General features: G+C 44.9%; 1 pseudogene; it reads right to left on the reverse strand.

Annotated features, from left to right (window-relative positions):
* Positions 1-25,407, reverse strand: part of LOC145869118 (leucine-rich PPR motif-containing protein, mitochondrial-like) — a 65,736-nt pseudogene that overhangs the window by 31,425 nt on the left and 8,904 nt on the right.

A 25,407-nucleotide genomic window follows, 5' to 3' on the forward strand; every position in this document is an offset into this window, starting at 1 on the left:
CCATGACTCCCAGCAGACTGATTTACATATTGCATTTGTAGTGAGAAGGCATCTCTAGAAGAAGAGGAGCATGAGTCAGAGTTATGAGGAGGGGTGAGGAGGGGGATGCGTGAGTCAGAATTATTAGGAGGGGTAAGGAGGGGGGAGTGTGAGTCAGTGTTATGGAAATAGGGGTGAGGAGGGGGAGGAGGGGGAAGAGGGCGAAGCATAAGTCAGAGTTATGGAAATAGAGGTGAGTAGGGCAGAGCGTGAGTCAGAGTTATGGAAATTGAGGTGACTAGGGCAGAGCATGAGTCATGAGTCAGAGTTATGGAAATTGATGTTAGGAGGGGGGAGCCTGAGTCAGAGTTTTGAGGAGGGATGAGGAGGTTGGAGCATGAGTCAGAGATATGAGAATAGGAGTGAGGAGGGGGGAGCATGAGTCAGAGTTTTGAGGAGGGGTGAGGAGGGTGGAGCCTGAGTCAGAGATATGGAAATAAGGGTGAGGAGGGGGAGTGGGATTCAGAGTTATGGTAAATAGGGGTGAGGTGGGGGAGGAGGGCAGAGCATGAATCAGAGTTATGGAAATAGGGGTGAGGAGGGGGAAGCGGGATTCAGAGTTATGAGGATGGGTTAGGAGGGCGGAGCGTGAGTCAAAATGATGGAAATAGGGGTGAGGAGTGGGGAGCGTGAGTCAGAGTTATGGAAATAGGGGTGAGGAGGGGGAGCATGAGTCAGAGTTATGAGGAGGGGTGAGGAGGGGGAGGCTACGGTGGTTAGGGGGTACAGCAGTTGGCCGAATCCCAAACATACGGGAAAACAGGCACAAAACCTCACCATCTAACCCCCCCACCTCTGTTAGAAAGACACACACACACACACACACACACACACACACACACACACACACACACACACACACACACACACACACACACACACACACACACACACACACACACACACACACAGCCCCAGATCCAAAACCTCCCTCTGACTGAACCAGTTACCCACAATGCTCATTCAAGCATGATCATGACTCTGGCTCACATGACCCACCATGGCCAATGAGGAACAACAAAGCAGAGAGACACAGGAAGTCCTTTTCCCAGAGGAAGTGTTCAGGTACACTGTTGGATGTAATCACCACTTAGAATGAAGTATTAGTATTGGGCATGCATTCTAGTGGTGGTGGTTTGCTAGTCAGACCTGGGTTAAAATGTATTTGGCATGTATTTGGAAATACACTTGGAAAGTATTGGCATGTTTTTGGAAATACACTTGGAATGCATTGGCATGCATTTTGAAAAACTCAAATACACATAGTATTTTCAAATACAAATAAATACTCCCATGTATTTGAACCCAGGTTTGATGCTAGTATGTAGTCTGGATTCCGGAGTCTAGCTCATGAGTCCTACAGAGTACATGACAGCTGTTATGAGTGGAGGAGGGAGTACTACTCACATCTCCAGGTGAGCTGAGACCAGGGGGGAGCAGAGGTCTGCGGTGGGCTTTGCCAGGCCCAGGGTGAAGATGGTGTCCTGGAGCCTGCAGACAGCCGCCACGTCCCCCTTCATGGTCACTGTGTCAAGGACATGGAAGAGCAGGGTCAGTGCATTACTGTGGTGTCCCTCACAGACACCTCCTTCTCCTTCAGTATGTCCACCGCTTCTGATGGGGGGAGTGGTTTAGATAAGTATTCAGTGCCCAATGATAGGGAGACTCCAAATAAGAGAGGGGGAAGGAAGGAGGAGAGAGAATGCGAGAGAGGTGGGGGAGAAGTTGGTAAAAGGCCCCTTAGATCATTTCATGTGGGGAAAACAAACCGCTATTAAAACATAATTTCACACCCAACAGGAATGCAAATTGGCCCGTATAATGCCAATTTCCCGCTAATTGCTACTTGCATTTCTAAATGAGACCACAATTACAGGGCCCCCACAATGGGGATGCTTTTTACCGTCCCTGTGTCGAAGCACCAGGGCTAAATTATAGGTGTGCGGCGAGTACCCGGCATGCTCTGGCCCAGGCCCTACAGAGGCCCTACAGAGGCCTGGTGCTCGGCGGCCACCCTAATGGAGACTTTTTATCAGGCCGGGCTCCCATCTGGCTGACTGGTTTGTGTGGTGCTGTGAGAATTGAGGACGTTCTCCCCTCTCTCCCCCAGCAGCTGGTCTGTGGCAGGGCCAGATAATTAAGATGTGTTTACACTGTGTTTAGAGCCGTGCTAATGGGCTGACACCGATAGGGTCTGTTTGCACCGGCGATACTAATCATCACATTCTGGTCAGAGGGAGAGAGGGAAAACAACTAGCTCGCAAATAAACACCCCATGTAAACACACAAACAACAAACTAAATATCATTGGCTTTGGCCCTCAACTGCCAAGCCTATTAGAGTTCTAGGCTCAATTGGGCTCAAACCCCACTCTCCTCACTGTGAGTGCTGTGGCTAGCTGACCCAATAACAACCACAGAATAGAAATGACTCCACTGAACACTGCAGGTGTGTGTTTGAATCTAACCACCAGTATGGTTCTCTAGCTAGCCATTACACCTCGTCAATCAGTCTAGTTCTCTAGCTAGCATTACACCTCGTCAACCAGTCTAGTTCTCTAGCTAGCATTACACCTCGTCAATCAGTCTAGTTCTCTAGCTAGCTATTACACCTTTTCAACCAGTCTAGTTTTCTAGCTAGCCATTACACCTCGTCAACCAGTTTAGTTCTCTAGCTAGCCATTACACCTCGTCAACCAGTCTAGTTCTCAAGCTAGCCATTACACCTCGTCAACCAGTTTAGTTCTCTAGCTAGCCATTACACCTCTTCAACCAGTCTAGTTCTCTAGCTAGCTATTACACCTCGTCAACCAGTCTAGTTCTCTAGCTAGCTATTACACCTTTTCAGCCAGTCTAGTTCTCTAGCTAGCTATTACACCTCTACATCCAGTCTAGTTCTCTAGCTAGTATTTACACCTCTTCATCCAGTCTAGTTCTCTAGCTAGTATTTACACCTCTTTATCCAGTCTAGTTCTCTAGCTAGCTATTACACCTCTTCAACCAGTTTAGTTCTCTAGCTAGTATTTACAGCTCTTTATCCAGTCTAGTTCTCTAGCTAGCCATTACACCTCTTTATCCAGTCAAGTTCTCTAGCTAGCATTACACCTCGTCAACCAGTTTAGTTCTCTAGCTAGCATTACACCTCGTCAAACAGTTTAGTTCTCTAGCTAGCCATTACACCTCTTCAGCCAGTCTAGTTCTCTAGCTAGCCATTACACCTAGTCAACCAGTCTAGTTATCTAGCTAGCTATTACACCTCTTCAGCCAGTCTAGTTCTCTAGGTAGCTATTACACCTCTTCAGCCAGTCTAGTTCTCTAGGTAGCTATTACACCTCTTCAGCCAGTCTAGTTCTCTAGGTAGCTATTACACCTCTTCAGCCAGTCTAGTTCTCTAGGTAGCTATTACACCTCTTCAGCCAGTCTAGTTCTCTAGGTAGCTATTACACCTCTTCAGCCAGTCTAGTTCTCTAGGTAGCTATTACACCTCTTCAGCCAGTCTAGTTCTCTAGCTAGCTATTACACATCTTCAACCAGTCTAGTTCTCTAGCTTGCTATTACACCTCGTCAACCAGTCTAGTTCTCTAGGTAGCTATTACACCTCTTCAGCCAGTCTAGTTCTCTAGCTAGCTATTACACATCTTCAACCAGTCTAGTTCTCTAGCTAGCTATTACACCTCTTCAGCCAGTCTAGTTCTCAAGCTAGCTATTACACCTTTTCATCCAGTCTTAATTAAATTATTGTTTGTGCTAGGTGGCATTAGTCGGCTGTACCAACTCTAAAACTCTGGTATGTTTTGTCCTATTGCTTGTTCTTTTTAAATAGTGAGCCAACATGTTTTCAGCACTTATTTCTATGACTGATCAAAACTCATTTTCTCATGCTTTCTCTTATCCCTCTAAAGCATACATTTTGTGAGCAATATGTTTGGAACATCAAATTGCAACATCGAATCGCAATACATTTAGAGTTGTGAGAATCGCCATGTGGCAAACAATAATGCAGGCACTAGCGATGGATGTGTTAGCATGCGGGTCTGGGCAGATGAAATGTAGCCATTGTTTGTGTGCGTCCAAGTTGTTGTTTGTGTGTGTGTGTGTTTGTATTTGGTGCAGGGTACCAGCCCTACCCCAGTGACACGTCCATACACACATGGTTTGTCATCCAGATTCCAGTCTGCCTCTCCATCTCTCTGTTCCCCCTCATTTGCACTGTTGTTATGCAAATTAGGCACTGACCGAGTGTCACAGATTTAATGAAGAAAAAAGGGAAATTGGGAGGGGACGGGCAGTCAGGGAGGGGGTGAAATGGAGGGGGGTTCATGTGGGTCACACTGGGTTTCTAAGAGGCAGCTTTTGTTTTGTGTCAGAGTCTCGTTCTGTTCTCTCCCCAGGGCATCAGGATGGGGATGGGGTGGACATGGATCTGAACAGGGCCCCATGTCATTCTGGGGTTGGGGTGACCCTACATGTTCCTGTTGACATCCCCTTCACTGTATTTTTGAATAGAGATTTCTATAGGATGACACTTTGGAGAGGAATCAGAGATTTGACTAATGACAAAGAAAGCCTTGGATGCTGTCCCCCAGAATGTTTGGTGCCTGTAGGCTAGGGCCTCATTGTGATTGAATGGTATTGGATGAAAACATGAAAAAACAGCTCTGTGGTTAAATTAAATCAATTGATAAATCAGGTACCACGTACAAAGAGGAAGGGAAATCAGCACACTGCAGCCCTTGAGGACTGGACTAGGAGGCTAGAGTTGAATTCCATAGCTGTTGGCGTGAACTCACCGGGCCAGGGATAGAGAAAATATGACCTTAAGGCTCACACACATTGCACCAAATGCGGATCTAGCGTTTGTCTGCAAATTGTTCAGCCCACTGTGTTTTAGGGGCCACCCACTGTAAACGTCCGTCTGCCAACACTTTTCATGCGATTAAAAACTCAGCAAAAAAATAAACGTCCTCTCACAGTCAATTGCATTCATTTTCATCAAACTTAACATGTGTAAATATTTGTATGAACATAACAAGACTCAACATAAACTGAACAAGTTCCACAGACATGTGACTAACAGAAATGTAATAATATGCCCCTGAACAAAGGGGGGGGGGGGGGGGGGGGGGTCAAAATCAAAAGTAACAGTCAGAATCTGGTGTGGCAACCAGCTGCATTAAGTACTGCAGTGCATCTCCTCCTCATGGACTGCAACAGATTTGCCAGTTCTTGCTGTGAGATGTTACCCCACTCTTCTACCTGACGGACCCTCCACCTCCAAATCAATCCCGCTCCAGAGTACAGGCGTTGGTTTAATGCTCATTCCTTGGACAATAAACGTGAATCCGACCATCACCCCTGGTGAGCCAAAACGGCTACTTGTCTGTAAAGAGCACTTTTTGCCAGTCCTGTCTGGTCCAACGACGGTGGGTTTGTGCCCATAGGTGACGTTATTGCCGGTGATGTCTGGTGAGGACCTGCCATTCCTGGTGTAACTCAGGCAGTTGTTGTTGCCATCCTGTACCTGTCCCGCAGGTGTGATGTCCGGATGTACCGATACTGTGCAGGTGTTGTTACACGTGGTCTGCCACTGCGAGGATGATCAGCTGTCCGTCCTGTCTCCCTGTAGCGCTGTCTTAGGCGTCTCACAGTACGGACATTGCAATTTATTGCCCTGGCCACATCTGCAGTCCTCATGTCTCCTTGCAGCATGCCTAAAGCACGTTCACGTAGATGAGCAGGGACCCTGAGCATCTTTCTTTTTGTATTTTTCAGAGTCAGTAGAAAGGCCTCTTTAGTGTCCTAAGTTTTTGTAACTGTGACCTTAATTGCCTACCATCTGTAAGCTGTTAGTGTCTTAACGAATGTTCCACAGGTCCATGTTCATTAATTGTTTATGGTTCGTTGAACAAGCATGGGAAACAGTGTTTAAACCCTTTACAATGAAGATCTGTGAATTTATTTGGACTTTTACGAATTATCTTTGAAAGACAGGGTACTGAAAATGGGATGTTTCTTTTTTTGCTGAGTTTATGTAAAATTGGTGTGCACTGTTCGCAAATTATGTTCAGAGATGCTAAGTACTCTCAGCCAGCAACCGCTATTGGTGTGTCTGCGCCCTGAGGATCAAACCCAAGTTAACGAAAGTGGGGGGCTAGGGGAGTAAGATCAATCAATCAAATGCATAGTGAAGCACGGTGGTTAGGAAAAACTCCCTAGAAAGGCCAAAACCTAGGACGAAACCTAGAGAGGAACCAGGCTCTAACAGCAGGTCTGGGACAAGGTAGCACGTTCGGTGAACAGGTCAGGCTTCTATAGCCGCAGGCAGAACAGTTGAAACTGGAGCAGCAGCATGACCAGGTGGACTGGGGGACATCAAGGAGTCACTAGGCCAGGTAGTCCTGAGGCATAGTCCTAGGGCTCAGGTCCCCCGAGAGAATAGAGAAGGAGAGAAAGAGAGAGAGAATTAGGGGGAGCATACTTAAATTCACACAGTACACCGGATAAGACAGGAGAAATACTACAGATTTAACAAACTGACCCTAGCCCCCTGACACAAACGTTCGCAGCATAAATACTGGAGGCTGAGACAGGAGGGGTCGGGAGACACTGTGGCCCCATCTGACGATACACCCGGACTGGGCCAAAGCACAGCCCCCACACCACTAGAAGGATATCTTCAACCACCAACTTACTACCCTGAGACAAGGCCAAGTATAGTCCACGAAGATCTCCCCCACAGCACAAACCCGAGGGGAGCGCCAAACCTGGTCTGGAAGATCTCTTCAGTGACTCAACCTCCTCAAGTGATGCACCCCTCCTAGGGACAGGATGGAAGAGCACCAGTAAGCCAGTGACTTTGCCCCGGTAATAGGGTTAGAGGCAGAGAGTCCCGGTGGAGAGAGGGGAACCTGCCAGGCAGAGACAGCAAGGGTGGTTCCAGTGCCTTTCGGTTCACCTTCACACCCCTGTGCCAGACTACACTCAATCATAGGACCTACTGAAGAAATTAGTCTTCAGTAAAGACTTAAAGGTTGAGCCCGAGTCTGCGTCTCTCACATGGATAGGCAGACCATTTCATAAAAATGGAGCTCTATAGGAGAAAGCCCTGCCTCCAGCTGTTAGCTTAGAAATTGTAGGGACAGTAAGGAGGCCTGCGTCTTGTGACTGTAGCGTACGTGTAGGTATGTATGGCAGGACCAAATGGGAGAGATAGCTAGGAGCAAGCCCATGTAATGGGCTTGATCTAAAACCTTGAAATCAGCCCTAGCCTTAACAGGAAGCCAGTGTAGACAGGTTAGCACTGGAGAAATATGATCACATTTTATGGTTCTAGTCAAGATTCTAGCAGCCATGTTTAGCACTAACTGAAGTCTATTTAGTGCTTTATCCGGATAGTAGAGCATGGCAGTTGTCTAATCTAGAAGTGACAAAAGCATGGATTAACTTTTCTGCATAATTTTTGGACAGAAAGTTTCTGATTTTTGAAATGCTATGAAGATGGAAAAAAGCTGTCCTTAAAATAGTCTTGATTTGTTTGTCAAAAGAGAGATCAAAGTCCAGAGTAACGCAGAGGTCCTTCACAGTTTTATTTGAGATGACTGCACAACCATCAAGAATAATTGTCAGATCCAACAGAAGACTGCATTGTTTCTGTCACACCCTGGCCATAGAGAGGATTTTATTCTCTATTTTGGTTAGGCCAGGGTGAGACTAGGGTGGGCAATCTATGTTCCTTTTTCTATGTTTTGGTATTTCTTTGTTTTGGCCGGGTATGGTTCTCAATCAGGGACAGCTGTCTATCGTTGTCTCTGATTGGGATCCATACTTAGGTAGCCTTTCCCCACAGGGTTGGTGTGGATAGTTACTTTCTGTTTAGTGTTTTGCACCTTACGGAACTGTTTCAGTTATTCTCTTTGTTATTTTTGTTTTAGTGTTCAGTTTATCAATAAAGCATGAACACTTACCACGCTGCGTTTTGGTCCGATGATTCCTCCTCTTCGGACGACGAAGACAACTGTTACAGTTTCTTGGGACCTAGAACTAGTATCTCTGTTTTGACCGAGTTTAAAAGTTTAAAAAAATGCCGCCATTCACTTCCTAATGTCTGAAACACAGGCTTCCAGGTAGGACAATTTTGGGGCTTCACCATGTTTCATTGAAATGTACAGCTGTGTATCGTCCACATAGCTGTGAAAGTTAACATTATGTTTTCCCGAATGACATCACCAAGAGGTAAAATATATAGTGAAAACAATTGTGGTCCTAAAATGGAACCTTGAGGAACACCGAAACTTACAGTTGATTTGTCAGAGGACAAACCACCCACAGAGACAAACTGATATCTTTCCGACAGATAAGATCTAAACCAGGCCAGAACTTGTCCGTGTAGACCAATTTGGCTTTCCAATCTCTCCAAAAGAATGTGGTGATTGATGCTGTCAAAAGCAGCACTAAGGTCTAGGAGCACGAGATCAGATGGAGAGCCTTCATCTGACGTCATTAAAAGGTAATTTACCACATTCACGAGTGCAGTCTCAGTGCTATGATGGGGTCTAAAACCAAACTGAAGCGTTTCGTATACATTGTTTGTCTTCAGGAAGGCAGTGAGTTGCTGTGCAACAGCTTCTTCAAAAAAATGTGAGATGAATGGTTGATTCGATATAGGACAATAGTTTTTTTAGATTTTCTGGGTCAAGGTTTGGCTTTTTCAAGAGAGGCTTTATTACTGCCACTTTTAGTGAGTTTGGTACACATCTGGTGGATAGGGAGCCATTTACTATGCACAACATATGAGGTCCAAGCACAAGAAGCAGCTCTTTCAGTAGTTTAGTTGGAATAGGGTCCAGTATGCAGCTTGAAGTTTTAGAGGCCATTACTATTTTCATGACTGTGTCAAAAGATATAGGATTAAAAAACATGAGTGTCTCCCTTGATCCTAGGCCTGGCAGTGTTGTGCAGACTCAGGACAACTGAGCTTTGAAGAAATATGCAGATTTAAGGAGGAGTCTGTAATTTGCTTTCTAATGTTCATGATATTTTCGTCAAAGAAGTTCCTGAATTTATCACTGCTAAAGTGAAAGCCGTCTTCTCTTGGGGAATGCTGCTTTTCAGTTAGCTTTGTGACAGGATCAAAAATAAATGTTGGATTGTTCTTATTCTCCTCAATTCAGTTAGAAAAATAGGTGAGGGCTCTTCAATACTGCACGGTACTGTCTTTCCAAGCTAGTCGGAAGACTTCCAGTTTGGTGTAGCGTCATTTCCGTTACAATTTTTTGGAAGCTTGCTTTAGGGCTCGGGTATTTTCTGTATACCAATGAGCTAGTTTCTTATGACAAATCTTTTTTATTTTTAGCGGTCCTACTGCATCTAGGGTATTACGGAAGGTTACATTTAGTTGCTCATTAACAGATTTTTGTACTCTGACATCCTTGGGTAGATGGAGGGAGTCGGGAAGGGCATCTAGGTATCTTTGGGTTGTCTGAGAATTTATTGCATGGCTTTTGATGATCCTTGGTTGGGTTCTGAGCAGATTATTTTTTGTGATTGCAAACGTAATAAAATGGTGTTATGATAGTCCAGGATTATGAGGAAAAACATTAAGATCCACAATATTATTCCACAGGACAAAACTAGTTCTAGAATATGACTGTGGCACTGAGTAGGTCCGGAGACATGTTGGACAAAACCCACTGAGTCGATGATGGCTTCGAAAGCCTTTTGGAGTGGGTCTGTGAACTTTTCCATGTGAATATTAACGTCACCAAAAATGTGAATATTATCTGACATGACTACAAGGTCCAATGGGAATTCATGGAATTCATGACTATGGCCCAGGAGGCCTGTAAACAGTAGCTATAAAGAAGTGATTGAGTAGGCTGCATAGATTTCATGACTAGAAGCTCAAAAGACGAAAACACAGTCATTGTTTTTGTAAATTGAAATTCGCTTTTGTAAATGTTAGTGTAACAGTTGTTAACCTGTTGGGGGTAGGGGGCAGTATTGACACGGCCGGATAAAAAACGTACCCAATTTAATCTGGTTACTACTCCTGCCCAGTAACTAGAATATGCATATAATTATTGGCTTTGGATAGAAAACACCCTAAAGTTTCTAAAACTGTTTGAATGGTGTCTGTGAGTATAACAGAACTCATTTGGCAGGCAAAACCCTGAGACATTTTCTGACAGGAAGTGGATACCTGATGTGTTGTATTGCCTTTAAACCTATCCCATTGAAAAACACAGGGGCTGAGGAATATTTTGGCACTTCCTATTGCTTCCACTAGATGTCACCAGCCTTTACAAAGTGTTTTGAGTCTTCTGGAGGGAGATCTGACCGAACAAGAGCCATGGAACGATGATGTCCCATTAGACACCTGGCGCGCGAGTTCATGTTGGGTACCCTCGTTCCAATACGTTATAAAAGAGTATGCATTCGTCCACCTTGAATATTATTCATGTTCTGGTTAAAAAAGGCCCTAATGATTTATGCTATACAACGTTTGACATGTTTGAACGAACGTAAATATATTTTTTCCCCTCGTTCATGACGAGAAGTCCGGCTGGCTTAGATCATGTGCTAACAAGACGGAGATTTTTGGACATAAATGATGAGCTTTTTTGAACAAAACTACATTCGTTATGGACCTGTGATACCTGGAAGTGACATCTGATGAAGAGAATCAAAGGTAATGGATTATTTACATAGTATTTTCGATTTTAGATCTCCCCAACATGACGTCTAGTCTGTATCGCAACGCGTATTTTTCTGGGCGCAGTGCTCAGATTATTGCAAAGTGTGATTTCCCAGTAAGGTTATTTTTAAATCTGGCAAGTTGATTGCGTTCAAGAGATGTAAATCTATAATTCTTTAAATGACAATATAATATTTTACCAATGTTTTCTAATTTTAATTATTTAATTTGTGACGCTGACTTGACTGCCGGTTATTGGAGGGAAACGATTTCCTCAACATCAATGCCATAGTAAAACGCTGTTTTTGGATATAAATATGAACTTGATAGAACTAAAAATGCATGCATTGTCTAACATAATGTCCTAGGAGTGTCATCTGATGGAGATTGTAAAAGGTTAGTGCATCATTTTAGCTGGTTTTATGGTTTTGGTGACCCTGTCTTTGACTTGACAAAACATTACACACAACTCTTGTAAATGTACTGTCCTAACATACTCTAAATTTATGCTTTCGCCGTAAAACCTTTTTGAAATCGTAAAACGTGGTTAGATTAAGGAGATGTTTATCTTTCAAAGGGTGTAAAATAGTTGTATGTTTGAAAAATTTGAATTTTGACATTTATTTGGATTCAAATTTGCCGCTCTTGAAATGCACCTGCTGTTGATGGAGTGCACCACGGGTGGCACGCTAGCGTCCCACCTAGCCCATAGAGGTTAATAGCTAGCTAAGGTATTAGCAAATGACAACTCTGCTGTAGAGCTTATCACTCCCCCTAAGAGACCCCATCCCTGACTGTCCATCAGCACGTAACACACACCAGCAGAGCAGATGTACTAGGGGAAGGAACCTGTCAGCTAGCCTGTGAGTGAGTGAGACAGCACTTCCATTCTTTTCTCCTTCCTGACACCATCACTAATCACCACGACCTGTGGCTCGGTGCTAACATGACCAAATGGAGGCCAGGCAGCCAGGCAGACAGAGTAGTATGTATATCAGCCAGGGATCTGAGAGTCATCCAGCCATATACCACCACGGCCAGGTAAACAAATATCACACAGGCCATTAATCCCTCTAATTTCCCTATCTTGTCTTGCCTTCCACTAGGCCTCTGCACACCTAGGGCTGTGTATCCCTGCTCTATAACCAGTCTCTATGTATTGCTCTGCAGGGCGAAGGAGGGAAAGTTGCGGGGGGAATGAACGAAGGAAGGAAAACAGCAAAGCCATTATAAGAGGGGAGCCGGTGAGTGGTTGTGCCATGAGTCATGATCGTCAGCGCGGGCCTGGCGGTCTGTACCGTGGCCCGGTAGGCCGGGGCAGCGAGCTGTGCTAATGTGGATGACAAGCCACCACCGCACTCGCTGGGGCTAATGGGCAGATAAAACCCCCACCCTTCACAACGCCTCTGCTTGAATTCACATGCAAATTTGTTTGTGTGAAATGTTCAAGCACTTTCCCAGACATAATATGCCATTACTATCAGGATGGATTTATGTAATTCTGTTAAAGTAGCAAGAGTCCTGTCATATGTACAGTACCATTCAAAAGTTTGGACACAGCTATTCATTCAGGGGTTTTTCTTTATTTTGTACTATTTTCTACATTGAAGAATTGATTTTTATTTTTTTAAATTTCACCTTTATTTAACCAGGTAGGCCAGTTGAGAACAAGTTCTCATTTACAACTGCGACCTGGCCAAGATAAATCAAAGCAGTGCGACACAAACAACACAGACTTACACATGGAATAAACAAACGTACAGTCAATAACACAATAGTAAAGTCTATATACAGTGTGTGCAAATGAGGTAAGATTAGGGAGGTAAGGCAAAAAATAGGCCATAGTGGCGAAATAATTACAATTTAGCAATTAAACACGTGAGTGATAAATGTGCAGAAGATGAATGTGCAAGTAGAGATACTGGGGTGCAAAGGAGCAAAAAAAAAACCAATATGGTGATGAGGTAGTTGGATGGGCAATTTACATATGGGCTATGTACAGGTGCAATGATCTGTAAGTTGCTCTGACAGCTGATGCATAAAATTAGCTAGGGAGATATGAGTCTCCAGCTTCAGTGATTTTTGCAATTCGTTCCAGTAATTGGCAGCAGAGAACTGGAAGGAAAGGCGGCCAATTGAGGAATTGGCTTTGGGGGTGACCAGTGAAATATACCTGATAGAGTGCGTGCTACGGGTGGGTGATGCTGTGGTGACCAGTGAGCTGAGATAAGGCGGGGCTTTTTGGGATAGGGGGCTTTATGGGATAGGGGGCAGTATTTTCACGGCCGGATAAAAAAACGTCCCCGATTTAAACTGGTTACTACTCTTGCCCAGAAACGAGAATATGCATATAATTAGTAGATTTGGATAGAAAACACTCTAAAGTTTCTAAAACTGTTTGAATGGTGTATGTGAGTATAACAGAACTCATATGGCAGGCCAAAACCTGAGAAGATTCCATACAGGAAGTGCCCTGTCTGACAATTTGTTGACCTTCTGTTGCATCTCTATCGAAAATACAGCATCTGTGCTGTAACGTGACACTTTCTAAGGCTTCCATTGGCTTCCATTTCGTATAAAAATTGATTTTAAACAGCGTTTGACATGCTTCTAAGTACGTTAAAAGGAATATTTTGAATTTTTTTTGTCACAAAATGCGCTCGCGCGTTACCCTTCGGATAGTGACCTGAACGCACGAACAAAATGGAGCTATTTGGATATAACTATGGATTATTTGGAACCAAAACAACATTTGTTGTTGAAGTAGAAGTCCTGGGAGTGCATTCTGACGAAGAACAGCAAAGGTAATCCAATTTTTCTAATAGTAATTCTGAGTTTAGTGAGCCCCAAACTTGGTGGGTGTCAAATTAGCTAGCCTGTGATGGCCGAGCTATGTACTCAGAATATTGCAAAATGTGCTTTCGCCGAAAAGCTATTTTAAAATCTGACATAGCATTTGCATAAAGGAGTTCTGTATCTATAATTCTTAAAATAATTGTTATGTATTTTGTCAACGTTTATCATGAGTAATTTAGTAAATTCACCGGAGGTTTTCGGTGGGTATGCTAGTTCTGAACATCACATGCTAATGTAAAAAGCTGGTTTTTGATATAAATATGAACTTGATTGAACAAAACATGCATGTATTGTATAACATAATGTCCTAGGAGTGTCATCTGATGAAGATCATCAAAGGTTAGTGCTGCATTTAGCTACATGATTCCACATGTGTTATTTCATAGTCTGATTTCTTTACTGTTATTCTACAAAAAAATAAAGAAAAACCCTTGAATGAATAGATGTGTCCAAACTTTTGAGTGCCACAGCGATCTCTAAAGCACTACATCGCAGTGCTATCTGCGTCACTACAGATCCTGGTTTGATCCCAGGCTGTATCACATCCGGCCACGACCGGGAGACCCATGAGGCGACAAACAATTCGTCCAGCATTGTCCGGGTTAGGGGAGGGGTTTGGCCGGCCGGGTTGTCCTTGTCCCATCGCGCTCTAGCGACTCCTGTGGCGGGCTGGGCACAATGCAGGTGTACGATGTTTCCTCTGACACGTTGGTGCGGCTGGCTTCCGGGTTGTGTCAAGAAGCAATGGGGCTTTGCGGGGTCTTGTTTCGGAGGATGCACGGCTCTCGACCTTCGCCTCTCCCGAATTTGTACTTGAGTTGTAGAGATGGGAAAAGACTTTAACTACCAATTGGATATCACAAAATTACAGGGAGATAAAGGGGGTTAAAAATATATAAATGTAACTGGTACTGTATATCTCTCTCAATTCAATGGACTTTATTGGCATGGGAAACACATATTACATTGCCAAAGCAAGTGAAATAGACAAGAAACTTTCTCACCTGGTGTTAGCCTGCTGAGCTGAAGCCTAGGCATCAGCTCTGGGAACCAATGCAAGTCTTCGGGTCTCAGGCAAGGTGTCTTTTCAGGCAAGGCTTGGTGAGAACCTTGACCAGAGCCATGGTACCTGCTGGAATCCAGAGACAGAGTAATCTGAGAGACAGAGAGACAGAGTAATCTGAGAGACAGAGAGACAGAGTAATCTGAGAGACAGAGAGACAGAGTAATCTGAGAGACACAGAGAGAGAGAGAGAGAGACACAGAGAGACACAGACAGAGAGAGAGAGAGAGACACAGAGAGAGACACAGAGAGACACAGACAGAGAGAGAGAGAAGAGACACAGAGAGAGAGAGGAGAGAGAGACACAGAGAGGACACAGACAGACAGAGAGAGAGAGAGAGACACAGAGAGACACAGACAGACAGAGAGACACAGAGAGACACAGACAGACACAGACAGACAGAGAGAGAGAGAGAAGGAGAGAGACACAGAGAGACACAGACAGACAGAGAGACACAGAGAGACACAGACAGACACAGACAGACAGAGAGAGAGAGAGAGGACACAGAGAGACACAGACAGACAGAGAGACACAGAGAGACACAGACAGGACACAGACACAGAGAGACACAGAGAGACACAGACAGACACAGACACAGAGAGACACAGAGAGACACAGAGAGACAGACACAGACACAGAGAGACACAGAGAGACACAGACAGACACAGACACAGAGAGACCACAGAGAGACAGACACAGAGAGAGAGAGACACAGAGACAGAGAGAGACAGACAGAGAGGAGAGAGACAGACAGACAGACAGAGAGACAGACAGAGAGACAGACAGAGAGACAGACAGAGAGACAGACAGAGAGAGAGACAGACAGAGAGACAGACAGAGAGACAGACAGAGAGACAGACAGAGAGACACAGACAGGACAGAGAGACACAGACAGAGAGACACAGACAGACAGAGAGACACAGACAGACAGAGAGACACAGACAGACAGAGAGACAGAGAGACACAGACAGAGAGACAGAGAGACACAGACAGACAGAGAGAGAGAGAGAGAGAGAGAGAGAGAGAGAGAGAGAGAGAGAGAGAGAGAGAGAGAGAGAGAGAGAGAGAGAGAGAGAGAGAGAGAGAGAGAGAGAGAGAGAGAGAGAGAGAGAGAGAGAGAGAGAGAGAGAGAGAGAGAGAGAGAGAGAGAGAGAGAGAGAGAGAGAGAGAGAGAGAGAGAGAGAGAGAGAGAGAGAGAGAGAGAGAGAGAGAGAGAGAGAGAGAGAGAGAGAGAGAGAGAGAGAGAGAGAGAGAGAGAGAGAGAGAGAGAGAGAGAGAGAGAGAGAGAGGAGAGATCTCGACAGTGGCAGGGGAGTAAGAGACAGAGAGCTGAAGGTGAGTGCAGCCTTACTCGTTCTGAGGGGTGACAGAGGCAGGGTGTGAGGAGAGGAGAGACTCGGGGTACGTACGCACCGGATTCATCAGAGCGTCCAAGTCTACAGGCCTGGCCACTTCTTAGGGATAGCACCTTTTTTTCAATTTTCGCCTAAATGACATACCCAAATCGAACTGCCTGTAGCTCAGGCCCTGAAGCAAGGATATGCATATTCTTGGTACCATTATAAAGGAAACACTTTGAAGTTTGTGGAAATGTGAATTTAATGTCGGAGAATATAACACAGTAGATCTGTTAGAAGAATATACAAAGAAAAAAAAAACTTTTTCTTTTTGTACCACAATCTTTGAAATGCAACAAAAAGGTCCCTGTTCCAGCCATCACTCTGGTTGTAGTTCCGATGGTGTCCATAAGATGGCAGGAGTGTATGTGCAACATTTCAGACAGATAACTTGAAGTATGAGCGAACTACATGACATTTAGTGTGAAGTCACCCAGATACATTTGGGCAAATCGTGAAGGAAACATTTGCATTCATATTACATTTTTCTGCAAGAATATCGTCAAATCTGTATACTTGGACTTTGATTTAGCTTTTACAGTGTTAGAAGCCATATTATAAATGTAACATTTGCAAAACAACCAGTTTTCATAACCTCATAACTCTGAATATTCTTAGAATTTTTGGTCCAAAAGGAAAAGGCAGGCTGTCGTACAAGGTTAGTACCTACATTTTAAGACAGATACAGGGTTTTTGGATACTCCAGTAAAGCCAAGCTCATTGGCTATCTAGTTAGCTTTGTTTGACCCCCGATTGGTGCTTGTTTAACAAAGTTAGTGCCGTTCAATTGTAGAACCGCCGTGTCATCGGCATGCAATGAAGGCATCGCTCTCTGACCAAATATGGTGTCTTATAGGATATACTACACCCCTAATGATATAGTGAAGTCTTGTTACGTTCTAGGATCTCTGAGGAATAAATATGAATATGATTTGACTGGTTGAAAACAACGTTTAGGGTTAGATTTTCACAGATTACTTTCTTTGCAAATTTGAACGAAACTTCATGTTATCTCTGGGACCCTTTGGATGATAAATAAGAGCAAGATTTCAGAATGTAAGTTCACATTTCACCTTCAGAGGTTAATTTATTAAACCTATCATGGTGAAAAAAAGTGTTTTGTTGTTAGGAGCTCTCCTCAAACAATAGCATGGCATTTTTTCGAAGTAATAGCTACTGTAAATTGGACAAGTGCAGTTATATTAACAAGAATTTTTGCTTTCAGCTGATATAAGACACTTATATGTACTGATATTTGTTATTTCTCTAAAATCTGCGATCATGACACAAGGCACGGCATGATTTACAACTGTCCCTTTGATGGGACGCCAATCCCTAAGAAGTTTTTAGCGTCTCTCTTGATCCAGCTCAAGTTAAACTTTAAGGCTCGGCTGAACCGAGTACAGACCGAATGTGTGTGAGTCCCAATTAATTCACAGCTCCCTCTTCAAGTTCAGCACATCTTCCACATTGTCATGGCAGCAGCAGAGGTGGATGAGGGCGGCTAAGTCCCCGGCAACCATGTCTGCCTTGTGTTGGCTCTTCAGATCCAGAGCCCTGTCCAGTTTCTGTCAGACAGAGAAGAAGACGTCTTTAAATCAACCTTCATCTCACACGCTTAATCGTAAGGCTAAACTAATGGTTCACAGCTACAGAGCCGCAATAGCCCGCCGGCCCATTAGGACCTTAAAAACCCATATTTAATTGCTCTTACAGTGGCACGGGGTGCGGACATATGTTCAAGCAGAAGATTATCACTCTGGAAAACCAGGTTTTACGCTTAACAAACATTACCCAAAATAGAGAGGGCATGTGTGCTGATTCTGTACCTCCTCAAAATACAGTGAGGATGAGTTGTTTCAGGGTAGCTCCTACTGGTTTACAGTCAGCCTTCAGCTCAGTCAGCCTCTTCTCCAGCGCCAACACCTTGCCATGCAGACCCTGACAGGAAGAATGACAGATGTTACACACACACTTCCCCAATGACTATCACCTATATCTCCAAAACCCAACGACTATCACCTATATCTCCGAAACCCAACGACTATCTCCTATATGTCCGAAACCCAATGACTATCACCTATATCTCCAAAACTGTCACACCCTGATCTATTTCACCTGTGCTTGTCTCTAGCCCCTCCAGGTGTCACCCATCTTCCCCATTATCCCTAGGGTATTTAAACCTGTGTTTTCTGTCTGTCTGTGCCAGTTCGTCTTGTATGTTCCAAGTCAACCAGCGTGGTTTTCCCGTGCTCCTGACTTTTCTATTCTCTTTGCTAGTCCTCCTGGTTTTAAACCTTGCCTGTTTTCTGAACTTTGGACCTGCCTACCTGATCATTTTGCCTGCCCTGACCTCGAGCCTGCCTGCCACACTGTACCTCCTGGAATTTGAACTGGTTTTGACCTTTTGCCTGTCCACGACTATTCTCTTGCCTACACCTTTTGGATTATTAATAAATATCAAAGACTCAAACCATCTGCCTCCCATATCTGCATCTGGGTCTCGCCTTGTGCCCTCATAGAAACCCAACGACTATCACCTATATCTCCCAAACCCAATGACTTCACTTATGACTATGTTGTAAGTGTCTGTGAAGTTCAGAGCTTTTTTGCTGTCCACCAGGGCCATGGCATCCTAAAATAACCCCAAATAACAACGAAAGAAAGAAATCAAGATGGAACCATTAATAATACTTGATACAGTAACTGTGAACTGGTCATCTAGGTCACAATAATATATCACAATAATAGATTATAAATGTTTTTTTTTGTCACATACACTGGATAGGTACAGTGAAATGTGTTGTTTTACAAGGTCAGCCACAGTAGTACGGCACCCCTGGAGCAAATTAGGGTTAAGTGCCTTGCTCAAGGGCACAGACAGATTTTTCACCTTTTTGGCTCGGGTATTCGAACTAGCTACCTTTCCGTTACTGGCCCAACACTCTAACCAGAGCAAGTGATTTAGGAGTTAGATACATTGACGAGCTCAGACACATGGTGGGAGTTCAGCAGGTTCCTGATCCCTCCGTAGATGTTTCCTGGGAGTTCAGCAGGTTCCTGATCCCTCCGTAGATGTTTCCTGGGAGTTCAGCAGGTTCCTGATCCCTCCGTAGATGTTTCCTGGGAGTTCAGCAGGTTCCTGATCCCTCCGTAGATGTTTCCTGGGAGTTCAGCAGGTTCCTGATCCCTCCGTAGATGTTTCCTGGGAGTTCAGCAGGTTCCTGATCCCTCCGTAGATGTTTCCTGGGAGTTCAGCAGGTTCCTGATCCCTCCGTAGATGTTTCCTGGGAGTTCAGCAGGTTCCTGATCCCTCCGTAGATGTTTCCTGGGAGTTCAGCAGGTTCCTGATCCCTCCGTAGATGTTCCCTGGGATGACCATACCCTGCAGGTCAAACATGGGAGACGCGGATTCTGCAAATTCTCTTTCACCTGGGCTTGTCCATTTTAGGAGGGGGCAGATTGCTAATTGGAAATTTGGGACATGGATAATCTGAATCTCATTATCCACATAGATACGGCCCTTAAATCTGAGATCAGCGTGTGTGATAAACCTGTCAGAGGGTGTGTGTGTGTGTGTGTGTGTGTGTGTGTGTGTGTGTGTGTGTGTGTGTGCGCGTGTGCGTACCATGCTTTTCAGCTGGTCGAAGTACTGGGTGAGCTTGTCCTCCTGAGCCTGCACCTCTGCCACAGACATGCCATCAATCAGGTTATAGAGAAAGTAGGACACAGCCTCTGTAGACGGATGTTATTCACCACACACACACACACACACACACACACACACACACACACACACACACACACACACACACACACACACACACACACACACACACACACACACACACCACAACCAAAATTAAATGCAACTGAAAACTGATGGATACAAGGACATAGGTTGCGGTCCCAGGACAATGGTTGTGTGTGTGTATAGTGCTGACAGAGGCTGCTCTGTGAGTGAAGTGAAAGGTAATGTGTATCGGGCGGGTGGCAGTGGATGACAGCCACTCTAGGGCGGCCGCATGGAGCAGACAACAGGAAGAGACTCGGAAAACTGCCTCCATCTCTCCCACCAGCACTGTAGCCGGGTCAGTCCCAACCAGATCACACACACTGACATGGAGCGACACAGCCATGCCACACACACTGATAGAAAGATACACAGTCCTGACACACTCAGACGCAGGCTGTTTGTTCAGCGCTGTGTCAGCAGCCTGGGTCCATTTCCCCTGACAGACAGGCTGTCTCTCTGGTCAGGCCACACAGTTTATCTAGGGCAGACTAGACATGAGCATGCACACACAGTATTCACAATGCAGAGTGAGCGTGTCAGCAGACTCCTGCCACTGTGCAGATACATATACTGTGAACCATGCATGCAGACAGACAGACACTTGACTGTCAGATATCATTCTGTTCTTCTAGTCAGCTTGTCATCAATTCACAACTGATCTTACCAGCAGATCCTGTAGCTCCCCGAGAGAAACACTCATCTTTGTACAGCAACTCAGTGACCTGAAAACAAACACAACCTTAGAGATGCGTCTCAGACACACACATACACACACATTGCAGGGTCAAGCACAGAAAACCACAATGGAAATAGGCCTTGGACTTGATTTTGTTTTTATCCAAACAGCTTTTTGATGTATGTAACGTTGTCTCTGGCTGGAGTCCCCCTGTAGGGGGCAGCAGAGGACAAGACATGACATCTGTACATGTACACATGAGCCCAGGCCTTCATGGACAGGGAAGATAAGTGCCCGGGCCTTCATGGACAGGGACGATAAGTGCCCAGGCCTTCATGGACAGGGATGATAAGAACCTGGGCCTTCTGAAAGTGCAAACTATGGATCCTGAATGATCTAACAGAGACATGATGATCACTGAAAAATACGCAACAGGGATATACAGGACAGAGAAAAGGACCGCCACTTTGCCTTGACAAATCATCTGAGGAAATAAGGAAAACAAAAAGGAAAACAAAGCAGACTCAATTCTTTGATCCCTTAAAAAACCTTCTGTATGTAACATAGTGTGCACTATAGCTTGGAAAAGAAACGTGATTCTGGGTGACAATCTAAAGCTGCTCGTTCGGAAATACAGTCTGCTTCATGTTTTGTTTCCTTGCCACGATACCTCAAAGTATCGCAATACTGGTATCGAGGCAAATCTAGAGCGTTGCGTATGTGGCGTTGTCAGCAGAAGAGAGGCATACAGTGCATTCGGAAAGTACTTGAGACCCTCATCAATCTACACACAATACCCCATAAAGACAAAGCAAAAACAGGTTTTTAGAAATTTTTGCAAATGTATATTAAAAATATATAAAAAACTGAAATATCACATTTACATAAGTATTCAGACCCTTTACTCAGTACTTTGTTGAAGCACCTTTGGCAGCGATTACAGCCTTGGAACACCTGTATTTGGGGACTTTCTCCCATTCTTCTCTGCAGATCCTTTCAAGCTCTGTCAGGTTGGATGGGGAGCATCACTGCACAGCTATTTTCAGGTCTCTCTCTGTTCGATTGGGTTCAAGTCTGGCTGGGCTACTGAAGGACATTCAGAGACTTGTCCCGAAGCCACTCCTGCGTTGTCTTGGTTGTGTGCCTCAGGTTGTTATCCTGTTGGAAGATCCTTCGCCCCCAGTCTGAGGTCCTGAGCGCTCTGGAACAGATCTTCATCAAAGATCTCTCTGTACTTTGCTCCGTTCATCTTTCCCTCAATCCTAACTAGTCTCCCAGTCCCTGTGGCTGAAAAACATCCCCACAGCATAATGCTTCCACCACAATTCTTCACCGTAGGGATGGTGCCAGGTTTCCTCCAAACGTGACATTTGGCATTCAGGCCAAAGAGTTCAATCTTGGTTTCATCAGAGCAGAGAATCTTGTTTCTCATGGTCCAAGTCCTTTAGGTGCCTCTTGGCAAACTCCAAGCGAGCTGTCATGTGCCTTTTACTGAGGAGTAGCTTCTGTCTGGCCACTCTACCATAAATGCCTGAGTGGTGGAGTGCTGCAGAGACGGTTGTCCTTCTGGAAGCTTCTCCCACCTCCACAGAGGAACTCTGGAGCTCTGTCAGAGTGACCATTGGGTTCTTGGTCACCTTCCTGACCAAGGCCCTTCTCCCCGGATTGCTCAGTTTGGCCAGGCAGCCAGCTCTCAGAAGAGTCTTGGTGGTTCCAAACTTCTTCCATTTAAGAATGATGCAGGCCCATGTGTTCTTGGCAACTTTCAACGCTGCAGACATTTTTTTGGTACCCTTCCCCAGATCTGTGCCTCGACACGATCCTGTCTCGGCGCTCTACAGACAATTTCTTCAACCTCATGGCTTGGTTTTTGTTTTGACATGCACTGTCAACTGTGGGACCTGAAATAGACAGGTGTGTGCCTTTCCAAAACATGTCCAGTCAATTGAATTTACCACAGGTGGACTCCAATCAAGTTGTAGAAACATCTCAAGGATGATCAATGGAAACAGGATGCACCTGAGCTCAATTTCGAGTCTCGTAGCAAAGGGTCTGAATACTTATGTAAAGGTATTGTTTCTTATTTTGTATGAATTTGCAAACATGTTTGAAAAGCAGTTTTTCCACTTAGTCATTATGGGGTATTGTGTGTAGACTGATGAGCATTTTTTTTTTATTTAATCCATTTTAGAATAAGGCTGTAACGTAACAAAATGTGGAAAAAGTGAAGTGGTCTGAATACTTTCCCAATGCAGTGTATAGAGGAGAGGAGTGTGGAGAGGGAGCGGGGCTCTTTAATGATTCAATTAACTCCTGACCTTGCCTCTGTCAAGAGCAGGTTGTAGAGTGTAGTGAAATGGCTCTGACTTAGCCCCCCCAGTGACACTCCACCGTCCTTGGTGACAACCCCAATTATGGGTGTGACAGGCTGCCTGGCAACGACAGCATTGCGCGGCTTACAGCCATGCTACCAGGAACATTGTCCAGAGACGCAGCCTAAATCATCCGCATGACATACAAACATCAATACAGTCGACCTTCCTCCTGAGATGGAGATGATTGCTGACTGATACCAGCTCAAAAACCCTAGGAAAATCTATCTTCAACAATCCCTCAATTTCCCTTCAACTATCTTTCCACAGTCATAACTAACGTACGTACGTACGTACATACGTGCGTGAACCTCAAACACCGGAACCTCAAACACCAGTTGGCATGTCAGGACCTCTGGGCTTCCTGGGGGGTCCAGAGGGATGAGGAAGAAGAGGAGAAAAAAGAGAGAGGAGTGGGTGTAAAGTGTAAATATTTACATAATTACCCACCTGCCTGCAGCCAGCCTACAGACCCGAAGCTGGGTAGGGCCAGGGCGGGGCTCACAGTGGCCTCATTAAGATTTCTCCCAGGGAGCTCCTGGGCGAGGGCTGCAGGTCAGGACCACTGACCGACTGACTGAGCACATATTAATGAGGCAGCCAGGGCAAGGAACTGGGTGGCCCGCTGCAGGGAGAACAACGCTGCGGTTTCTAACTTACATACAGTACACACTGACGGGGGCCAATGCTAGGTGTTACAAACCGGCTCAGAGTTCGCAACAAAAGGGAGACAACGTGGAGACAAGGAGTATCAAAATATTTATTTATTAAATGAAGTAAACTAAGTAATTAACAATGGTGTGTGTAGTCAGTAATCAGTAGTGTGAGTGTTTGCATGCATAAATGTAATAATGCAGGGTGTTGAAGGGTGCCAAAGCAAACAACCAAAAATCCACAACTAGCACAACCAAAAACAACAAGGTGTCTGCATGGAGAGAGTCTCTCCAATGAATGTGGAAGAGGTGCCTTTATCCTGGGACACACCCGGGCCCAGGTGTTTCCCATGTAGCTGACGACCCTCCCAACTCCGCCCACCAGCATCCTAATAAGGAACAAGAGCAAAGAGAAAATACAGCAGACAGAGTGGGAGGGTCGTCACATAGGCACATGTAACATATGTAGCTATGCACATACGTCAAAAACCACATGTTGCCAAGGGCTTTCATAAGTCTGTTCAGAAACATGTCAGACAAGGCAAACATCTGCACATACACACTGTAAAGAGAACCAGAGCACTGTAAAAACAGTTACCCCGTAAGAGAGCTCACCTTCTGAAGCCCTGGATCAGACTTCCACTGATGTACTGTACTCAGGTCCAGGGCAGGGTAGGAGGGAGCAGACACTGGAGAGGGAGAGAGAAACAGAGACTGTCAGAGGAGTATGCTAAGTTGGATGTTAATAAGGAAGGCTTTGCCAAAGCTTTCGTAGCTAAACGTGCACGGTTCAGGACGACATGGTGAAGACCCATGAGAGAAATAAACAGATTTAGTTAGAGGACAAACGGGTAGAGGGCCTAAAACATGATGAGCGAACGAGCATCCATTATTAAACACGCCTCCACGTCGTCCCCCATCACTCTTTACCTCCACCAGTTTAGGCGCTTTGCTCCTTCGCTCCTCCTAACATGTTCACACACAAATCACTTAAAAGGCCTGATGAGCGTGGAGTGTGGGGAGCGTAGAACGAGAGAGTACAGCGGGCGAGCGACAGTGCTCTGATGAGGTAATTAGGCTCCAGGCAAAACAGAGGCCAGATGCTGATGAAGAAAGTCAACTCCCCGGTGCATCTGTGGTCCCTCAACAACCCAAACCAGAGAAAGTGAGTTAGGTAATCAACAGACCTTGTAATACAGTAGATGTGTTTCGACGTGTTGAATGACCAGTGGAGGCCATTAACACAGAGCTAAAATACAGATAGACACTCACACATAACCAACAGCCTTGTCAGGTTCCCACTGCTAGCCTCAGACCGCACCTCAGAAGACAATAAATCCTCAGACTCCAAGGAGCAGCCCATCTCCTATGACAAATACACACAATTCACATGATAACATGCCAACACAACAAACACCTAGAAATGTAACCGTGCACATGCTTCACTGAAACACCTGCTCATACAGACAAAACACACACACACGCGCGCGCACACGCATGCACGCACGCACGCACACGCCTTATCTTGGAGTGTGCAAAGCTGTCATCAAGGCGAAGGGTGGCTACTTTGAAGAGTCTAAAATATTAAATATATTTTGATTTGTTTAAAAAAAAAAATGGTTACTACATGATTCCATATGTGTTATGTCATAGTTTTGATGTCTTCACTATTATTCTACAATGTAGAAAATAGTACAAATAAAGAAAAAGCCTTGATTGAGTAGATGAGTCCAAACTTTTGACTGGTACTGTATATAGACACACACTTGTTGCGTTTACACCCCACTCAGGCCCACATAGCTCTCTATATCTCAGTCCTCTAGGGAGGGTCTGTGTTCACCTGGTGATACAGCACACCTGAA

Source organism: Salmo salar, chromosome 01 (genome assembly GCF_965601325.2).
Source record: "Salmo salar chromosome 01, fSalSal1, whole genome shotgun sequence".
Classification (NCBI taxonomy): domain Eukaryota; kingdom Metazoa; phylum Chordata; class Actinopteri; order Salmoniformes; family Salmonidae; genus Salmo; species Salmo salar.